This window comes from Nematolebias whitei, chromosome 4 (assembly GCF_014905685.2).
Source record: "Nematolebias whitei isolate Nwh7 chromosome 4, NemWhi1, whole genome shotgun sequence".
In the NCBI taxonomy this organism is placed as follows: domain Eukaryota; kingdom Metazoa; phylum Chordata; class Actinopteri; order Cyprinodontiformes; family Rivulidae; genus Nematolebias; species Nematolebias whitei.
In genome coordinates, this window is record NC_056501.1 from 29,350,036 (window position 1) to 29,358,890 (window position 8,855).

An 8,855-nucleotide genomic window follows, 5' to 3' on the forward strand; every position below is an offset into this window, starting at 1 on the left:
CCAGGCGATGACAAGCACTACAATGACCTTGCAGACTCCCTAGCCAAAGAAGGAGCCGTTGACGGACCCACGTGGTCCTTTGACCCCTCCTGGCTACTCAACACTCAGTCGTCACAAGCTACAACTGAGGTAATGGCAGTCACACGCGCACAAGCTGCAGCTAAACCTGCTGAAAACACAGTTTCTGTGCGCCCATTGCTGACTGACCCAGACATCATCCAACTTCAGAAGTTGGATCCTGCAATTAACTCGATGATGCTGTATCTGACTGACCCAGACAAATACACTCCATCGAAAGACGAGCTGGATTCCAATCCAGACCTCAAAGTCCTCTTTCAGCTGCGAAAACAGCTAAAACTACTTAAGGGCATCCTAACTTTCGCTCATGGACGGACGTCCTCACCTGTGTTCGTGGTCCCCCATGACCACAGGGGGGTGATGTTAGTCCATGCACATGACCTTCCGTCCGCAGGACATAAGGGTGACAATGCCACGCTGAAAGCATTAAAACAAATTGCTTATTGGCCTGGAATGAAAAAGGATGTCAAGGACTACATAAAAGGGTGCCTGATCTGTGGCCAGTTTCAACCATCCAGACCACTTCACAGAGCACCACTGCATAGTAGAGGCATTGCATTTCCATGGTCGGACCTCCAGATTGACTGGGTCGGACCACTCACTAAGACCTCTAGAGGAAATAAATATTTTCTCACGGTAACCTGCGCGTTTACCAAATGGGTAGAATGTCTACCAGCCCCTAATGACACAGCACAAACCACTGCTATGTTATTAATGAATCATGTATTTTCAAGGTTTGGACTTCCCCTTAGGGTGAACTCAGACCAAGGTACACACTTCACAGGTGAAGTAATGAAGGAACTGTGGAAGACGCTAGGCGTCAAAGCCAACTTCCATATTGGCTACCACCCACAGGCTTCAGGCCAGGTTGAGAGAGCAAACAGGACTGTGGTGAGTATTTTGAAAAAATACGTAGCCGCAAACCACAAGGACTGGGACGTGAAACTCCCTCTGGTCCTCATGGCCATAAGGGCCACTCCACACACGTCGACTGGCATCGCTCCTTTCGAGATGATGACGGGTCGACAAATGACTCTCCCTCTGTACCTGTTGTACCAATCAGGCGATGCTGCCATGGCAACAGCCTACACCACACAACAATACATGAAAGACTTGGAAAGACACCTTAAGAACACTTTTGCTTTCGCACAGAAAAACCTGGAAAAATCAGCTGAAGGACGCAAAGCGTACTACGACCAAAAGGCCTCTTACGAGGAACTCCAAGTGGGAGACAGGGTCTGGTACTACACGTTTGCACCCAAAACTGGGAGAGTAGAGTCCAGGACCGGAACTCTCGCCCGTAAGCTGATGCCCAGATGGACTGGACCCCATCTGATAGTCGACAAAGTGTCTCCAATTATCTACCAGATAAAAATCAGTAAAGGCCAAAAAGAGCCAACTGTTAAATGGGTACATCGTAACCAGATTAAACAACACAAGGCGTGCAATAACTCCTTAGGAGACAAAGATCTCACCAAATCTGACCTCGTGGGAACAAGGGTCATCCAAGCAGAAGATAACTAATGGATAATAAACTTAACCATAGTTTAAACTCACAGGACCTACCCTTGATAAAACGGGACAGCGTGACTGAAATCTGGCAACCAGGGTGAGGAGAAGCTGTGAAACGATGTTTCTAGATGCTTAGTCACTACTCTTGTCGGTGTTGGAACGTTGTTTAGTTGATTTTGGTTGTTTCTGAGGTAAGAATGAATCTTGTGTGTAGTTAAGTTAGAGACTAAGAAGCCTTTGACCATGCCAACATGCAGTTCATTCATTAAATTGCAATCTTTGCGGAGTCAATGTATATTATTGCTACCTTGAGTACCATAATCTACATTGATCTCAAAACGCTTAAGCCGAACCTACTCGAACAATTCTATTCGGGGGGATAGCTAATTCTTTTTGATAAGTCTCGCCATAGACTTCCAAAACATTTATGGGAAAACCAAACACCCAATCTCAAGTCGTTCGTCTAAAAGACAACAGACAATTACACCAAACTATATTTTACCATGTAAAGCTAACTTAAACCAAGTTAGAAATGGAAAAATAGTTTGGAACACTTTTCTATAGGCATAAACCCCTGTAGTACCCCTTATCAGCATTCTCCACCCCTTAACTGGTAGTTGTAGCTGTTCCCAACCATAATAGCTTACACACCAGATGCATATAGTTTAAGGCCTTATGTAAAATCCCCTTCATAAGCCCACCTTAAACCACATAATTGCATGACACATTGAACCAGAACGGCACAGGCTGGACGTCGCTGGAGACAACCTTCGCTGGAGGCGACCTGCAATCCTGACGTTGGTCTCCACTCTTCATCCAGTGGCCGCTTCTTCAGTTCAACCCAAGGGTACCCCTCTGTATGCTGATTAATCAACACTTCCAATCGCTGTGGATTTACCGTTGTGGATTATATGACTTTTTCCAATGGATTACAGACTCTGTTTCCAAGGGGTTAAAGCATTGCTACAATGGAATTATCGAGACGATATGGGATTATAATCAACACAATGGAATACCAAGAACATTGTGGAATTACCTTGACTTTGTTTCCTTGCTGGATTACTTCTGACTTTGGTCTTCCTTGAAGGATTACTTCTGACTTTGGTCTTCCTTGCTGGATTACATCAAGCTCAAGGACATTTGAAGGTCTAAGTTCACGGTTGGAATTCATCCCCATGGACAGGTGATGATTTCCAAAGGGGGGACTGTAGTGAACCTGGTCTGACCCTTATCTGACCCTGATGACCTCAAATCTATCAGATGGACAGAGACTATTATTTTCATTGATCTGAATACAGTCTGAGCCATCTGGTGACTTTCTTTCTTGAATTAATCAAGCAGAAAAGACAATTTTATAATCATCACTGTTTTACAAATGTTTGATAATCAAATTGTGTTAGTTCCATTCAATGCTTACAGGTTGAAGAGAACTACTCATTTTTATTTTACATAAACAGTAAGTAATGATTTTTATTCCTCATTCAAAGAAGAAATCAGGTTAATATGCATTTCTTGATTCTCTGTCTGAAATGAGCCAAGTAATGTAAGTATGTGAAAGTTGAAGTTTCGGTCAACTAAATGTTTACTGAAAAAGAAATGTCATGTTTTACTATTTGAAAAGATTACCAAGTGTGAGACTCCACGAAGTCTGGTCGGCTGCAATAATCTTTTCTGGAGGAACAAATTGGAAAATGAATTTGACACAGGCTGTTTTTAAAATAAACAACAGGCCAATTGCCCCTGGAGTTACTCCAATGAACAGAATGGTTCAGGTGCCAGTCACACCTGACAAAGAACCAATTAGAATGTGGAAAATTGATGACAGAGCAGAACTTCCAGTCAGAGCAACGCCTGGCTCTGCAGGACTGGATTTAAGAGTAATGGAAACTATCACCCTAGTCCCAAACCAAATTCAAGTTGTACAGACAGGTTTGGGACTGCAATGCCCGAAAGGAATGTATGGGCACATCTTACCCAGATCGGCTTTATCCCTGAAAGGGTTAACAATCCAGGCTGGAGTAATTGACTCAGACTACCAAGGAGAACTGGGAGTAGTCTGCAGATTCCAGGGCAATGATCCCCTGGTGCTGCAAAAAGGAGATAAAGTGGCACAGTTACTGATTAAACCATGTGATATGTCATCAGTGGTAGAAATTACAACACCCACTCATCCTACTGTCCGAGGGACAGGGGGATTTGGGTCCACTGACAAGGTGGGAGCCAAGGTTTGGGTCAGACAGGAGAATGGCCCACCACGAGCAGCAGAAATTATAGCACAGGGAACAGATGCCACTGTCTCTGTGTTATATGCTGGGGAAGAAAAATGGGTAAATGTATAAGTGTTATTAAAGAGAAAACTAATTCTTCTCTCTTTTTGTTGAAAAGCAGTTTTATTGTTTCCACAGCTCGATGCTCTCCTGGCCTTGGTTGTTTGGACGATCAAGGTCGCCCCGAGGAGCTGGTGACAAGGTGCCAAGTCAGATCGGAGTGCAGGCTGTTTGGGCATCACGTGCCTTGTTGCAGATGGACAACGCCTCATCAGCAACACCAGGACGTGTCGTGGAGGAGGACCAGGTGTTCACTTTGGTTGAAAAAAAAAAAGATGCAAGCAAGATCTGAGTGCAAAGTGACTTTTGACATGCTACCACAGGGAAACCATCCCAGTGGTACCTTAGATGTCAGATTGGAGTTGTGTGGAGGCCCCACTGTGTAACATGTGTGGGAACGGTACATGCTAAACCAGATGAAAGAAAGAAAAAAAGGAGAACGAAGTTTGATTTTTACTGCCAATTAAGGAGAAGGAGGAGACGTGCTTCGTTGGCAGTTATCCCAAGTTGGAGTCTGGATACCATCAGTTGTCATGACTCAAGAAGAAACGGTCAAAATACTGATAAAAGAAATAAACTTGCAGCCAAAGATGTGGGGGGAGCACAGAAAAAGTGCTCTCCAACATAATTGAAGCTTTGAACTTGTTTTCCTGTGTACCTTGCAGTTTTTTTTTGTACAGCTGCAGGAGGAGCCCTGCCAGAGGGTGGTGTCACTACATCGAATCATCATAAGCAGAAGAGTATGGAACATTTAAAACGTGAATTGACAAAATGTAATCAAGGAAACCACAGTTATGCAAATATCACATTTTGCCTTTAATAACTGTACAAGGACATTGGTTTTAAAAAAAATATATATAAAAGTACAGGGTGAGTGGTTTGAGCCACAGACAAATCTCACATATAACATGCAACTATGTGAGACAGCTGATAAAAGAGTGATATGTATGTTGAAACTAATCATGTTAACCCATGTTTAACCAGAGACAAGGTATTGTGTGATTAGACTCATGAACTAGGTTAGAGCAACAATAAAAAGTACCTAAGGTGCCTTTCTCTTGATGTGTGTGTGGTGTACATCTGTGAACTCGGAACAACCAGACTTATCGTTTGACTAATTATAGTTCCTTACTCCATGGCGAGTCTCTCTGGATCATTTAAAATGCGCATTGAATGAGTCCATAGAGTTGACTGAAATGATCAAGTCTCATAAGTCTAAACGTGTCTGATCTAACAGTGCCCACCTGCATGGCTCAAAGAAAGGTTTTTACATATGGTTAAAACTAATAGTATAGGCGTCGGCTCACCATTGGTGGGATATATTCACAGGAATATTATCTACGGCGCAAAATATATGCAGTATCCCTTTTGTTTGTTTAGTGAAAAGAAGAATAACTAGTTTGATCTATGTATCTCTGTATTAACTTTGTGTATTTTGGGAACTTGTTTAGGGTTTAAAAAAAAAAGAATTAATCAGGAAATTTATAATACAGCTGGTACATGGTTTGGTGAAAAAAAACTATAATCTGAACACCTACCAGGTGTTTTGATTTACAATGATCGTGTCAGTGGGAATGTAATGAATCAAACGTTCCAGGGGTTTGAACAATCTGGATTTTCTTAACTGTGTGAGTTTATTTAGGATAAAGTCCCAGAACAATTTCAATTGCAGGAGAACTCAACCATTCAGAGGTCAGAGATCGTTTAGAGTTCAACTTAAAGGGATGGCATTTTCAAGACTAAAAAGTTGTATTGTGGAATTGTGTTTTTCATGTCATAAAGGCAAAAGGGTGGAATGATATAAAAATATGTTTTGTATCAGTGTATTAAGTTACCTTTATGCCTATTCAAACATATATATTTTGTGTGTGTTACTTATTCAGAATTAAATGTCTAAAATTGCCATAAAAGCAAGGGTGGAATGATATAGAAATTATTATTTTAATGCTTTTATGTCAATTAAAACTTATATTCACTTTTGATGTTTCTTATCTGCTTTTTAGTCAGGCCTGTGCTGCAGATGTGTTTTGGAGTAATTAAAGTTCTCTGGGGATGCTCTAGCCAGAAGATTGGGCCCAATCTTAAGGTTACAGTGACCCAGGTTTTGAAGGACATGTTTATGAAACCATCGCTCTGTTGCACAGACTACTTTGATGAAGGAAAAACAGATTTAATTAAATCTGTTTTCCTGGCAATCATCAAAACTTGCTTTGATCTGCTCTCACGCGATCAGGGAAGCCTTTATAAGAAATGTATCAGACACAGAGAGTTAGAAGTCTTGTTCTGGACCAGCGCGCGGTGCCAGATCGCCTGATTGAGTTCTGTCACTGGATCGAAAGGCTTCCCGATCATTTTGTCACGGTGAGAGATACTCTTTCAATTTGTGTGTTAAGAGTGTACATGACTCTTTTGCTTGGCTGTTTTTCTTGTGGCAGATTAATAAATGACAAATATTATTCTAGCAAGTTACAGTCTGTGTGTCATTTTTTTCCATCGTCTGAATATCTGTGCCGACCGTTTCACGAGCCCTTTTGATAAAGAATTTCATAATACACAGAGCCATTGCTGCTTTTTACCATTTTGTAGAATTATATAGTTGAAACTGCAAAGATGTTGTCAAATAAATAAACACAATACTTCTTTGGGCTGTGAGCTGCATGGAGTTAGAAAGGAAATGTTATTCTCATCGACCTCCAGTGGGTTTGTCATATCTCACGTTACTGTCTCTCTTGTGAGAATTGTGTGTGTGTGTTTGTGTGTGGAGGTCTTTTAAAAAAAAAAACTGATGTGCAGTGAGGCACACAGTGTAGCTCAGCTCTGATGGGTGCAGTTGGATGTTAAAATGTATCTGCTCCCCAGTTTCTGTCTAACAGGCAGAACGGGAGAGGAGCGGAACAAACCATCTCTTTAATTTAAACTGTTTTCTCATCTTTATCCATAGTCAATTAAACAGACACCTAAAAGCAAGAAAAATGCTAAATAAACACCTTTTACAGTAAGATAATCTAGTATGCCTGTAGAAGAGCTCTATCTATTCCTCTGGTAGAAGACTGAAAGCTGATATTTAAATGGGAATTGATGGGAGGCTGCTACACCGTGTGGATTTTAAGCACAACTGCAAGAGCTTTAAGTTTGTCCTGGAGTTTTCTAATGACTTGCTTGTTCTTTGGAATACATATTTTTGACTTTATTCATTAGTAATAATAATAATAATAATAATAATAATAAACTACAACTCTGTTTTGATGTGCAATGTTCCTGATTGTGGAAAGATTTCTTCTCAAACATTCACACTCTGATAAAACTGGGTCCTAAAATTGCAATGGAAGGAATAAAGACAAAAACCCACAGTTATGTATTTGGTTATAATTCTAGATGCTCACTTTCATCTACTGAACCCTAATTATTATGCATCCTTCCACTGAATCTCTGCTTGCTTGGAGGCAAACACAAAGTGAGAATATTCAAAGTGCTGAAGTCTCAGACTTCAGAAAGAATCCTGCTCACAGACGTGCACATTCAGACGCTTCAGTATGAAAAAGGAGGCGCATCATTGTGGCCAAAACCTGCATCTTTGTACACTGAGACATGTGATTACTGCTTAAATCTAAAGAAGAAAAATGTGAACCTGTGCTTTATGAGCCTTAATGAACCCCCTGCAGCTCAGAATGTTACCAAGCTGGTATGAACTAAACTCCTACTGGCCCGTTCAAACTTGAGAAAGTCAGATTAGCTCAGTCGGTCAGCATTTATGCAACTCCTCGAAACCCATTTCTTCAGAAATGATGCAATTCTTGGTTTTAAATGTGCATATTGTATGGGGATTTTGATTCTTTCAACAGGTTTATATTTAATGATACTCAGTTTGTCTCTGCCAGACAGTTAATATACAGTAAAAATAGTTAAGACTTAACTATTGGCCAGTTAAGTTAATTGCTTCGTGGTGGGTTTGATTTCAGAACGGAGCAAATAGTCTATGAAATATGCAGATAAAAAGCATTTTACGAGTTTACAGTCAAACCTCTGCTGAGAGCAATATGAAATACTTTATGTTCACAGGTGGAGAACTCAAATACATTTTTGGCAGAAATAAATCTCTTTTGTGAACATGTTCTCGTGGCTTTACGGGGATTCTGGTAGATAACAAAAAGTTGGAGTGAACAGTACAACTCGTCTTCACTTTGGGCCATTAAACTCTGCAGTGGGTCTGAACTGATTTCATTACGTTCATGTGAGCGGTACTAAACAAAACACTCAGTGTACAGCCCAGTGTAAAGCTGACCGAGCAGCAAAATGGTCTGAATAATTGTATTTTTACGAACCGCTTTCCTACTTCAAAAGTTCTACATTTTTCCTAGAAATATTGAAGTAACGATCTAAAGCGCCTTAAAGTATCAAAACGCACAGACATGCATGAGAAAATGTGTCAAGTTAATAAGTATCACAGGCAAGGGAGTCATTTAACAATGCTTCACCTTCACGGAGGCATTATACAAACTATTCTAAATGTGAAGGTTTTCAGTTAGCAACATAAATAAAACAAGTTATTCATTAAATATAAACGGAAGTATTAATTCCATGTGTGCCAACACACATCTAGAATATCTACCTAAAAGAATATTTGCAAAGAAGAAACATGTTCAGGCTGCCATCTTGCCCTGACTGAGAACAACAGCATGGAGCTTTTAACAAGGATCCCACACAATCTATTAGAGCTCAACGTAGGAGATGACTCTCAGCTACTACCACACCAAGCTTTGGTCCAGTGTGAGTAAAAGCCAAGTTATATCCGTTTTTGTGTTTGCTAAAGTTGTGAAACTGTGGTCGTCATAATGAATCAGTGTCTCTTCTGAGCTGTTTTCAAGCTTTTCTCTTCACAGGTAGATTAAATAATAGTTTGGACATACAGTATAAAGGGAGTCTGAAAACACGTTCGTG